This window comes from Mustelus asterias, chromosome 9, assembly GCF_964213995.1.
Source record: "Mustelus asterias chromosome 9, sMusAst1.hap1.1, whole genome shotgun sequence".
NCBI lineage: Eukaryota > Metazoa > Chordata > Chondrichthyes > Carcharhiniformes > Triakidae > Mustelus > Mustelus asterias.
Genome location: NC_135809.1, coordinates 70775016 through 70787543, shown reverse-complemented (window position 1 = coordinate 70787543; position 12528 = coordinate 70775016). Strand labels below are relative to the sequence as shown.

General features: G+C 45.0%; 1 long non-coding RNA gene and 1 other non-coding gene across 2 annotated transcripts in view; both read right to left on the bottom strand.

Moving 5' to 3' along the window:
* LOC144498743 (uncharacterized) overlaps positions 1-11351 on the bottom strand; it is a 689113-nt gene extending 677762 nt beyond the window's left edge. The window contains exons 1-2 of the long non-coding RNA XR_013498752.1: positions 5292-11351; positions 3562-4012 (exon numbers count right to left, since the gene is read on the bottom strand). This is a non-coding gene — a long non-coding RNA (uncharacterized LOC144498743). The remainder of the gene's footprint in view (positions 1-3561; positions 4013-5291) is intronic.
* On the bottom strand, positions 3053-3134 carry trnas-gcu (transfer RNA serine (anticodon GCU)). The gene has a single exon. It is a non-coding gene; the product is annotated as a tRNA-Ser (tRNA).
* Positions 11352-12528: the final 1177 nt, after the last annotated feature.

Genomic DNA, 12528 nt, shown 5'->3' with positions numbered 1-12528 from the left:
GCACAAGTCAGGAGTGTGATGGAATACTCCCAATTTGCCTGGATGGGTGCAGCTCCAACAACACTGAAAAAGCTTGACACCATCCAGGACAAAGCAGACCGCTTGATTGGAACCACATCTACAAACATCCACTCCCTCCTCCACCAACGCTCAGTAGCAGCAATGTGTACTATCTACAAGATGCACTGCAGCAATTTACCAAAGATCCTGAGACAGCACCTTCCAAACTCATGACCACTTCCATCTAGAAGGACAAGGGCAGCAGATACATGGGAACACCACCACCTGCAAATTCCTCTTCAAGCCACTCACCATCCTGGATTGGAAATATATTGCTGTTCCTTCGCAGTCGCTGGGTCAAAATTCTGAAATTCCCTCCCTAACGGCATTGTGAGTCAACCCGCAGCACATGGTCTGCAGCGTTTCAAGAAGGCAGCTCACCACCACCTTCTCAAGGGCAACTAGGGATGGGCAATAAATGCTGACCAGCCAGCGAAGCCCATGTCCCACGAATGAATTAAAAATAAATCTGGTTTTGGTACCATCACTATAGTTGAGCTCCACTCACCAACTCACTTCAATTATGTAATTTCAAGCATACTTTCAATCTCCTTTTGAACCTGTGCCACTTTTAGAGAGTTAAGTCTATAAGGATGTTATTTAATTGGAACAGCATTTCCCACATCTATATCATTATAAACATTCTAGTACTTCACAACATATTTCCACATACTTGTTCATGTGACATTAATAACTCTTTCAGGTCATTTTCTGGAAGGTAACTCAATAATTTATCCCAATTTCTGATAACTTGCTCGTTATCCAATTTAACATGAGGAATGTCAAATTCATCTGGATTTGGTTCTTCACTCTTGAGTTATAATCACTAAAACATCCTCCTTCTGCTTTCCTTAACCAATCAAAATACCTTTTAAGCATATTCACATAACACATTCTGTGAGTTTTCTTTCTATCTGGCGTCCTTAGCAAATAATTCATCTCACTCAGCTTCTTTTCAATTTGATAAGGTGCACTAAACCTTGCTTTCAAAGGTTCACCTACCACTGGTAGCAACACTAAGACTTTATCTCCACTAGCAAAACTACAAATTTTTGATTTCTTATCTGCTTCCTGGTTCATCACATACTGTGCCACTTTTAACTATTGTCCAGCCAATTCACCTGCTCTATTCAACCTTTCCCTAAAATTTGACACAAAGTCCAATAATGTAGTCTCAGAATACTGACTCATCAATTTCTCCTTAATCAATTTAAGTAATCCCCTTACCGCATGACAAAAATCAATTCAAATGGACTGAATTTGGTTGACTCATTAGGTGCATCCTTAATTGCAAAGAGTACAAATGGAATTCCTTTGTCCCAATCCTCCGGATAATCTTGACAATAAGCCCTCAACATTGTCTTTAAAGTTTGATGTCACCACTCTAATGCTCCCTGTGATTCTGGATGGTACACAGTTAATTTAAATTGTTTTACTTCCAAGCAATCTATAACCTCCTTGAATAACTTTGATGTAAAATTTGATTTGACTGTCTTTCTGTGGGTAGTCCATATCTAGTAAAAGAATGTAAGTAATTCCTCTACAATCCTTTATTGTGTAACGGAATAGCCTCTGGAAGCCTAGTAGAGACATCCATTATAGTCAATAGATATTGATTCCCACTTTTTGTTTTAGGGAGGGGTCCTACATAGTCAGTAAAAACCCTTGTAAAAGATTCCTCAAATGCTGGAATGGATATTAAGAAGAATGCTGACTTTATCATCACTTGAGGTTTTCCTGTGACCTGACATGTGACATGCCAGGCAACATTTAACAACATCTTTATACAGTCCGCAAGACCTCCTTACTATACCCTACCAGCAATACCACTTGATGAACTTCTGCCCACTTTTCATCTGCCTGAATATGTAAAGGTCTCCATGTAAAGGGCGGCACGGTAGCACAGTGGTTAGCACTGCTGCTTCACAGCTCCAGGGTCCCGGGTTCGATTCCCGGCTCGGGTCACTGTCTGTGTGGAGTTTGCACATTCTTCTCGTGTCTGCGTGGGTTTCCTCCGGGTGCTCCGGTTTCCTCCCACAGTCCAAAGATGTGCGGGTTAGGTTGATTGGCCAGGTTAAAAAAAATTGCCCCTTAGAGTCCTGGGATGCGTAGGTTAGAGGGATTAGCAGGTAAATATGTGGGGTGGGATTGTGGTCGGTGCAGACTCGATGGGCCGAATGGCCTCCTTCTGCACTGTAGGGTTTCTATGATTTCTATGATTTCCTCATTAAGACCTCATTTTTAAGGTGGCATTCCAGTATACACTCCGATTCCTCCTTCATGTATGCTTTCTGTTTTATTTCTATGTCTTTCTGTTGTAACTTTGTCAACTTTCCTAAACCAAACTAAACTAAACTAAAAATATCCACTTCATCCTCCACCTGTTCTTGTTCTTTTCCAACCATCTGATCAAAAATCGTTTGTGATAATTGAACTTCAACTTTCTTATCTTCACTCTTTAATTTCTCTTCTTGTCTTAATCTGTGACTTTGTGACCTTGTTACGACACAATCAGGAAAAATCCCAGGATATGCGTCCTTTGACAACTCAGTTGTTTGATTTTCCACTGGCTTTTCAACCGCAGTAGGCATCATAGAATCATAGAATCCTACAGTGCAGAAAGAGGCCATTCAGCCCATCGAGTCTGCACCAACCACAATCCCACCCAGGCCCTATCCACATATCCCTACATATTTACCCACTAACCCCTCTAACATATGCATCCCGGGACACTAAGGGGCAATTAAGAATGGCCAATCAACCTAGCCCGCACATCTTTGGACTGTGGGAGGAAACCGGAGCACCCGGAGGAAATCCACGCAGACACAGGGAGAATGTGCAAACTCCACACAGACAGCGACCCAAGCCGGGATTCGAACCCAGGTCCCTGGAGCTGTGAAGCAGCAGTGCTAACCACTGTGCTACCGTGCCGCCCAAACACTGAACGAATCATCAGTTCACCGGCAATAAGGATACAGAACAAATACACCACCGACGAGAACGGGATTCGAACCCACGCATGCAGAGCACAATGGGTTAGCAATCCAGCGCCTTAACCACTCGGCCACCTCGTCATAAACTAATGGGACTAAAGTCTGACCAATTCCCCAGACCTGATGACCTGCATCCTGAGGCATGAAAGAAAGTGTCCTTTTTTTAATTCATTCATTGGGACATGGACGTCACTGGCTGGCCAGCATTTATTGCCCATCCCCAGTTGCCCTTGTTGAGAGGGCAGTTGAGAGTCAACCACATTGCTGTGGCTCTGGAGTCACATGTAGGCCAGATCGGGTAAGGATGGCAGATTTCCTTCCCTAAAGGACATTAGTGAACCAGATGGGTTTTTCTGACAACGGTTTCATGGTCATCATTCCTAATTCCAGATTTTATTTTTATTGAATTTAAATTCCACCATCTGCCGCGGGGGGGGATTCGAACCCGGGTCCCCCAGAGCATTAGCTGAGTTTCTGGATTTTATGAGTCCAGCGATAATACCACTACACTCCCACCTATGATCAAGCTGTATTATTACCCAAGATAAACTGCATTCCTGGACAAGATTATTTCTCTATTACTCTATTACTACTTCACCACTCTTCGCTGAACTCTCCAACCTCACCCTTATATAATGGAACACTACTCTTTTCACCCTGAATTCCGCATATTACCACCTTTTCTGGTAATACTCCTCATCTCTTACCATCAAAGATTGACTTGCTGTCGTTTCTCTTAAGATTTTAATTTCTTTACCTACTCCTCTTGGTACACATGAATAAATTTTACCCACATAAGTAAATTCTTTAAAGAGATCTGGCACCTTCTTATCAATCAACTCCTGACCAGGCTGTACATTCTTTTGCACCTCATTCATTTCAACTGGGCTTTCCTTTACCACTTTAACAAACCCCATTGACTTATCCTCTTTTACCACGTCAGTCTTCCCAATGCTTTTCTTAGAAACATAGAAACATAGAAAAACTACAGCACAAAACAGGCCCTTCGGCCCCACAAGTTGTGCCGAACATATCCCTACCTTCTAGGCCTACCTATAACCCTCCATCCTATTAAGTCCCATGTACGCATCCAGGAGTCTCTTAAAAGACCCTATTGAGTTTGCCTCCACCACCACTGACGGCAGCCGATTCCACTCACCCACTACCCTCTGTGTGAAAAACTTCCCCCTAACATTTCCCCTGTACCTACCCCCCAGCACCTTAAACCTGTGTCCTCTCGTAGCAGCCATTTCCACCCTGGGAAAAAGCCTCTGAGAGTCCACCTGATCTATGCCTCTCAACATCTTATATATCTCTATTAAGTCTCCTCTCATCCTACGTCTCTCCAAGGAGAAAAGACCGAGCTCCCTCAGCCTATCCTCATAAGGCATGCCACTCAATCCAGGCAACATCCTTGTAAATCTCCTCTGCACTCTTTCAATCTTTTCCACACCCTTCCTGTAATGAGGCGACCAGAACTGAGCACGGTACTCTAAGTGGGGTCTGACGAGGGTCTTATATAGCTGCATCATTATCCCCTGACTCCTAAACTCAATCCCTCAATTGATAAAGGCCAGCACACCATACGGCTTCTTAACCACCTCCTCCACCTGCGGGGCCGATTTTAGAGTCCTATGGACCCGGACCCCAAGGTCCTTCTGATCCTCGACAGTACTAAGAGTCTTTCCCTTTATATTGTACTCCTTCATCCCATTTGACCTGCCAAAATGGACCACTACGCATTTATCTGGGTTGAAGTCCATCTGCCACTTCTCCGCCCAGTCTTGCATCCTATCTATGCCCCTCTGTAACTTCTGACATCCCTCCAGACTATCCACAACCCCACCAACCTTCGTGTCGTCAGCAAACTTACCATCCCATCCCTCCACTTCCTCATCCAGGTCATTTATGAAAATGACAAACAGCAAGGGTCCCAGAACAGATCCCTGGGGCACACCACTGGTGACCGACCTCCATTTAGAAAAAGACCCATCTATACCCACTCTCTGCCTCCTTTGGGCAAGCCAGTTCTGGATCCACAGGGTGGCAGCCCCTTGGATCCCATGCCCTCTCACTTTTTCTAGAAGCCTTGCATGGGGGACCTTATCGAATGCCTTGCTAAAATCCACATCTACCGCTTTTCCCTTCGTCAATGTGTTTAGTCACATTTTTGAAGAACCAGGCTCGTAAGGCACGATCTGCCTTTGACAAAGCCATGCTGAGTATTCTTGAGCATACTAAAAACTGCCAACATTGCAACTTTGCATGGCCTAATTTATTATAGTGAAAACATCTGAGGCTTTTCATTTCTCTTCCACCCTCCTGTGTTTCCTTTTTAACCTGAGGTATACTGTCTTTACTTTTTCCCATATGATCTCCTTTCCTTTACCACCGGAGTATTTCTCTTTTCCCCAGTTTCTATCCCTCACAGGTTGAAACTGATGTCGGAAACCAAACTTTGACTTATGAACTAATTCATAATCATCTGCCATTTCTGCTGCAAACTTCTCAGTTTTAACCCTCTGCTCTACCACATGAGTTCTCATTACGTCAGGAAGTGAATTTTTAAATTCCTCCAAAATAGCCACTTCTCTAAGAGCTTCATACATCTGGCCTATTTTCAAGGCCTTGATCCACCTATCAAAATTACTTTGTTTGATCCTTTCAAATCTATGTACGTTTGACCAGGTTCTTTCCTTACATTTCTAAATCGTTGTCTGTAGGCTTCTGGCACCAGTTCGTAAGCACCTAAGATGGCATTTTTCACCTCATCATAATCCCCAGATACCTCTTCTGATAATTTGATTTGATTTATTATTGTCATATGTATTAGTATACAGTGAAAAGTATTGTTTCTTTTGCGCTAGACAGACAAAGCATATTGTACATAGGGAAGGAAAGGAGAGAGTGCAGAATGTAGTGTTACAGTCATAGCCAGGATGTAGAGAAAGATTAGCTCAATGCGAGATAGGTCCATTCAAAAGTCTGATGGCAGCATGGAAGAAGCTGTTTTCGAGTCGCTTGGTACGTGTCTCAGACGTTTGTATCTTTTTCCCAATGTAAGAAGGTGGAAGAGAGTATGTCCAGTTGCGTGAGGTTGTTGATTATGCTGGCTGCTTTTCCGAGGCAGCGGGAAGTGTAGACAGTGTCAATGGATGGTAGGCTGGTTTGGGTGATGAACTGGGCTTCGTTCATGACCCTTTGTAGTTCCTTGCGGTCTTGGACAGACCAGGAGCCATACCAAGCTATGATACAACCAGAAAGAATCCTTTCTATGGTGCATCTGTTGAAGTTGGTGAGAGTTGGAGCAGGCATGCCAAATTTTCTTAGTCTCCTGAGAAAGTAGAGGCACTGGTGGGCTTTCTTAACTATTGTGTCCGCATGGAGGGGCCAGGACAGGTTGTTGGTGATCTGGACACCTAAAAACTTGAAGCACTCGACTCTTTCTACTTCGTCTTCATTGATGTAGACAGGAACATGCCCTCCACTACGCTTCCTGAAGTCAAACATAGAACATAACAGCGCAGTACAGGCCCTTCGGCCCTCGATGTTGCGTCGACCAGTGGAACCAATCTAAAGCCCCTCTAATCTACACTATCCCAATATCATCCATATGTTTATCCAATAACCATTTGAATGCTCTTAATGTTGACGAGTCCACTACTGCTGCAGGCAGGGCATTCCACGCCCTTACTACTCTCTGAGTAAAGAACCTACCTCTAACATCTGTCCTATATCTCTCACCCCTCAATTTAAAGCTATGTCCCCTCGTGCTAGCCATCACCATCCGAGGAAAAATAGTCAATGACGATCTCCTTCATTTTGTTGACATTAAGGGAGAGATTATTGTCGTCGCACCAGTTCAACCAGATTCTCTATCTCTTTCCTGTAATCTGTCTTGTCATTGTTTGAGATCCGACCCACAATGGTGGTGTCATCAGCAAACTTGAAAATCGAGTTGGAGGGGAATTTGGCCACACAGTCATAGGTGTATAAGGAGTATAGTAAGGGGCTGAGAACACAGCCTTGTGGAGCACCAGTTTTGAGGATGATCATGGAGGAGATGTTTTTGCCTATCCCTACTGACTGCAGTCTGTGGGTTAGGAAGTCTAGTCCAGTTGTAGAGGGAGGAGCCGAGCCCTGGGCCACGAAGCTTGGAGATGAGTCTCATAGGAATAATGGTGTTAAAGGCAGAACTGTAGTCTATGAATAGGAGTCTGATATAGGAGTCTTTGTTATGTAGGTGTTCCAGAGTTGAGTGTAGAGCCAGGGAGATGGTGTCTGCTGTGGACCTGTTTCCTTTTTAACCTGAGGTATACTGTCTTTACTTTTTCCCACATGATCTCCTTTACCACCTGAGTGGTAGGCGAACTGTAGTGGATCCTGGCAGTCTAGGAAACAGGAATTGATTTGTGCCATGACTAACCTTGCGAAGCACTCCACAATGTTGGATATCAGAGCCACCAGACCATAGTCATTAAGGCATGCTGCCGGGCTTTTCTTTGGTACTGGGATGATGGTCATCATCTTGAAGCAGATAGGGACGTCAGATAGGTGTAAAGGGAGGTTGAAGATGTCTGCGAATACCCCCGCCAACTGATCCACGCAGGATCTGAGTGCTCATCAGGGTACCCCATCTGGGCCAGTCGCTTTCCATGGGTTGACTTTTGAGAAGGCTGCTCTGACGTCGGCAATGGTGACCTTGGATACAGGTTCTTCCCAGGCTTCTAGGAGGGCGTGCTCTCGCTGACCTCTTGCTCAAAATGGGCATAGAATGCATTGAGCTCATCGGAGAGGGGTGCCTTGGAGCCGGCGATTTTACCTGCCTTCATCTTGTAGCCTGTTATGTCTTGCAGACATTGACATAGTCGGCGGGAGTCCGTGTGGCTAGCCTGGGATTCCAGCTTGGTACGGTACTGACTTTTGGCATCTTAGATGGATCTCCATAGATTATATCTAGCTTTCGTGTATAGGCCAGGGTCGCCTGACTTGAATGCCTGAGATCTGGACTTCAGCAAGCAGTGGATATCCCTGTTCATCCATGGTTTCCGGTTGGGGAACACACGGATTTGCTTCTTTGGCACACAGGCTTCTACACACTTACTAGTGAAGTTGGTTACTGTAGTGGCGTACTCGTTCAGGCTGGTTGCAGAGTTTTTAAATACTGACCATTCTACTGATTCTAAGCAGTCCCATAGGAAATCATCTGATTCCTCAGATTAACATAGCACGACTTTCTTTGATGGGTTCTCCCATTTCAGTTTTTGCTTGTAAGTGGGGAGCAGGAGCACAACCTTTGATTTGATTTGATTTATTATTGTCACATGTATTAACATACAGTGAAAAGTGTTGTTTCTTGCGCGCTGTACAGACAAAACATAATATTCATACAGAAGGAAATGAGAGAGTGCAGAATGTAGTGTTACAGTCATAGCTAGGGTGTAGAGAAAGATCAACTTAATGCAAGGTAAGTCCATTCAAAAGTCTGACAGCAGCAGGGAAGAAGCTGTTCTTGAGTCAGTTGGTACGTGACCTCAGACTTTTGTCTCTTTTTCCCGAAGAAAGAAGGGGGAAGAGAGAATGTCCGGGGTGCGTGGCGTCCTTACTTATGCTGGCTGCTTTGCCGAGGCAGCGGGAAGTGTAGACAGAGTCAATAGATGGGAGACTGGTTTGCGTGATGGATTGGGCTACATTCACAACCTTTTGTAGTTCCTTGAGGTCTTGGGCAGAGCAGGAGCCATACCAAGCTGTGATACAACCAGAAAGAATGCTTTCCATGGTGTATCTGTAAAAGTTGGTGAGAGTCATAGCTGACATGCCAAATTTCCTTAGTCTTCTGAGAAAGTAGAGGCATTGGTGGGCTTTCTTAACTATAGTGTCGGCTTTGGGGGACCAAGGCAGGTTGTTGGGTGATCTGAACACCTAAAAACTTGAAGCTCTCGACCTTTTCTACTTTGTCCCCGTTGATGTAGACAGGGGCATGTTCTCCTTTACATTTCCTGAAGTTGATAACAATCTCCTTCGTTTTGTTGGCATTGAGGGAGAGATTATTGTTGCCGCACCAGTTCACCAGATTCTCTATTTCATTCCTGTACTCTGTCTCGTCATTGTTTGAGATCCGACCCACTACGGTGGTGTCATCAGCAAACCTGAAAATCGAATTGGAGGGGAATTTGGCCACACAGTCATAGGTGTATAAGGAGTATAGCAGGGGGCTGAGAACACAGCCTTGTGGGGCACCGGTGTTGAGGATGATCGTGGAGGAGGTGTTGTTGCCTATCCTTACTGATTGTGGTCTGTGAGTTAGGAAGTTCAGGATCCAGTCGCAGAGGGAGGTGCCGAGGCCCAGGCCACGGAGTTTGGAGTTGAGTTTTGTGGGAATAATAGTGTTGAAGGCTGAGCTATAGTCAATAAATAGGAGTCTGACAGAGGTGTCCTTGTTATCTAGGTGTTCCAGAGTTGAGTGCAGGGCCAGGGAGATGGCGTCTGCTGTGGACCAATTGCAGTGGTAGACAAACTGTCGTGGATCCAAGTAGTCCGGATGGTCTGATTTACCAAAGTGTGGGCGAGGGATAGAGCGGTAGGCATTTTTGATATTTGTTTAGCAGTGGTCTCGATGTTTGGGCCTCTGGTGGAACAGGAGATGAGTTGGTGGTACCTTGGTAGAACGCTCTTGAGCTTGGTCTGATGGATGTTCCCAGCCATGATGAACAAGGCCTCGGGATGTTATGTTTCAAGACTATTTGTGGTGGTGTATATTTTGTCCAGTACGGTCTTCACATCCGCGTGGGATGGGATGTAAACTGCTGTCAGGATAACAGAGGTGAACTCCCGCGGAAGGTAGTAGGGGCAGCATTTTAGCAACAGGTATTCTAGGTCCGGGGAGCAGAAACTCACCAGTTCAGCTATGTCTAGGCACCATGAGGTGTTGATTAGAAGGCAGAACCCACCTCCCCAAGCCTTGCCTGAGGCAGCTGTGTGGTCCATTAGGTGGATTGAGAAGCCCTCTGTTGTAGGGCACAGTCTGATGAAGCAGGAGTGAGCCAGGTCTCTGTGAAACAGAGCACACAGCAGTCCCTCAGTTCTCTTTGGAAAGTGAGTCTGGCTTTAAGTTAATCGAGCTTGTTTTCCAGAGTTTGGACATTTGCAAGCAGTAAGCTGATAAGGGGGACCTTGGGACTGCATTGATTCACTCTCACCTGCAGGCCTGCACGTTTTCCACGCTTCCTGGAGTGACTGCTTCTTTTCGGGCTTGGGAGACGGTGAAAGTAGTTTGCGGTATTAAGGGTCCAACAAGGTTTTCGCTCTGGTCGGTTTGTGGTTAGAGAATCTGTTGCCTTGCTTGCGGCTCCTGCATCGGTAGATGGGTCTGTATGTCGGGCGTTCCAAATTGCTGTCGGGCTGCAGATGTCCAGACTGGGTGGATGGGTCGAGAGCCGTTAAGTCGATGACGTCTCTGGGGTTGCGGTCGCAGATATGCCAATGTCCGGGACCACATGTTGGGTCTTCAGGGTCACTGCCAGATTGGGGTCTTCCTTCGGAGATCGGAGGATCTCTCGACCAGCACGTAAATTTAAAAGAGCAGTATTAGTGATTTTTAGGCAGTGGGAGTTGATTTTTAGGTGTGTGGGTGACTGTAGAAGGGGGGAGTGGGGGGAGTGCTTGGAGCCTGCAGAAGGTCATAGCTCTCCGGATCAGAGAGGTTGGGGGCTGGTGGGGTAAAGACTCTGGCTCCAGACTTGATGGTCTGGCCATCGGGTTCAGTGAGAGTTGGTGGGGGGAAAAGAGCCTAGCCCCAGGGATGCAGGTCTGGCCAGTGGAGACCGGCAGAATGAAGGCCTTGGCTTCCGCAGTGATTTCCTGAGCTGTGGGGGGCTGAGGGAGTGCCAGCTGATGTCTGGAGAGTTATGGCTGCAGCTCTGGTGGCATTTTCCTGGTCACTGGGACTGGCAGATTGAAGGCCCTGGCTTCAAAGGCGTTTTCCTGGTCGCTGGGAGTCTTCAGAGTGAAGGCCCTGGCTTCTAGGGCGTTTTCCTGTGAAGAGGGAGCCGGTGTAGGGAAAGCAATCCCTGGGACTGCAACACCGGCTGCAGGGCTCACGTGGCCGGCTGGTCCAGGTCAGCTTCAGGTCAGGTGTTTCCAGGGTCCTAAGGATCGCCAAAGCTGCAGGAGATTCAATTCAAGCATTGTTAGAGAGTTTAAAAGCGTTAGAATAAAGTTTTAGAAGCGTACAACGAGAGTAAAAGATAGAATTAGAAGGAATGCTGGGCAAAGCTTACAAGAAGCTGCCTCACTCCGGCGCCATCTTGTGTCATGAGTGATGCAAACATCTCACTTTGTTTGAATCAGGAATACCCAAATGGTCTGTGGCCATTTCATTTGTTTAGCTACTTTCTCAAATGAAATGAAAAAGGCTTCTACATCCTTCTCATCTAACCTTGGCAACGCTTGGGCATATTTAAATGGATCCCCACCAGGCCTTTGACTATGATGCTGTTCTTCTTTATCACTGTCCTCATCGCTATTCTCAAATTGTACTCTTCCCTTTACCTCCGCCAATTTAAACTGATGCTCACTTTTTATTTCCAATTTCCAAAGTTCAAATTCTATCTCTTTTTCTTTTTTCCTTACCTGCAATTCCAGCAGTTTCATTACTTGTGCTTTCTGCTCCTCCCTTTCTCTGGCTTTCGCTACTCTCTCTTTCTTTTATTTCAAATTCAAGCTGCTTTAATTCTTTTTCATGTTCAAGCTGTTTCATTTGTAATTGAACTCTGGCCATTTCCAATGATTCTGACAGCTGTTTCTGGCTATTTTAAATGCTGAGCTATCACCACAATTATCTTCCCTTCCTTACACAGGTATTGCCAACTGTAATGTTTTTGTCTATTCCAAAAGCTTTGTTTTAGTCACCTTTTCTAAACCACCCTGCATGACTTCTTCGACCCCCAGGAACTTCTTAGCCTTTGAAAGAGCCATTATTCCACAAGGCATTCTCTATTTAAAACTGAATACAACACCTGAAAAGAAAACACAAATATGCTCACTATTCACTGTCCTCGAGTCCAATAATAATCCCAAATCAATCAAGGAATGGAGATTTTTATCCCACAAAGAGTCCCCAATTGTTAGAAACCAGGTCAGAAACTCCAAAGTGTTTTATGAAGTCCGCCTGGATCATAAGTTTTGCGCTTTGAATTTGGTTAGGATAAGCATGAGATGTTTCACTTCAGATATGATTCAAATGACCCACTAAGGAACTTTTATCAAACAAAGTTTATTTAAGAATACAATTAACAATAGAAAGTAAATTAGCAATAGTTTTTACCAATTACAAAGAAGGAAAAAAAACACCATCATATTATATAAGCTTTATCAACTAAATTTCCTGTTCCAATACAACAAATCTCCTTATAAAGATACACCTGCCACAGGTTTAGCACAGAAAATAAGAATGCTCATGTGATGCTGAAACTTA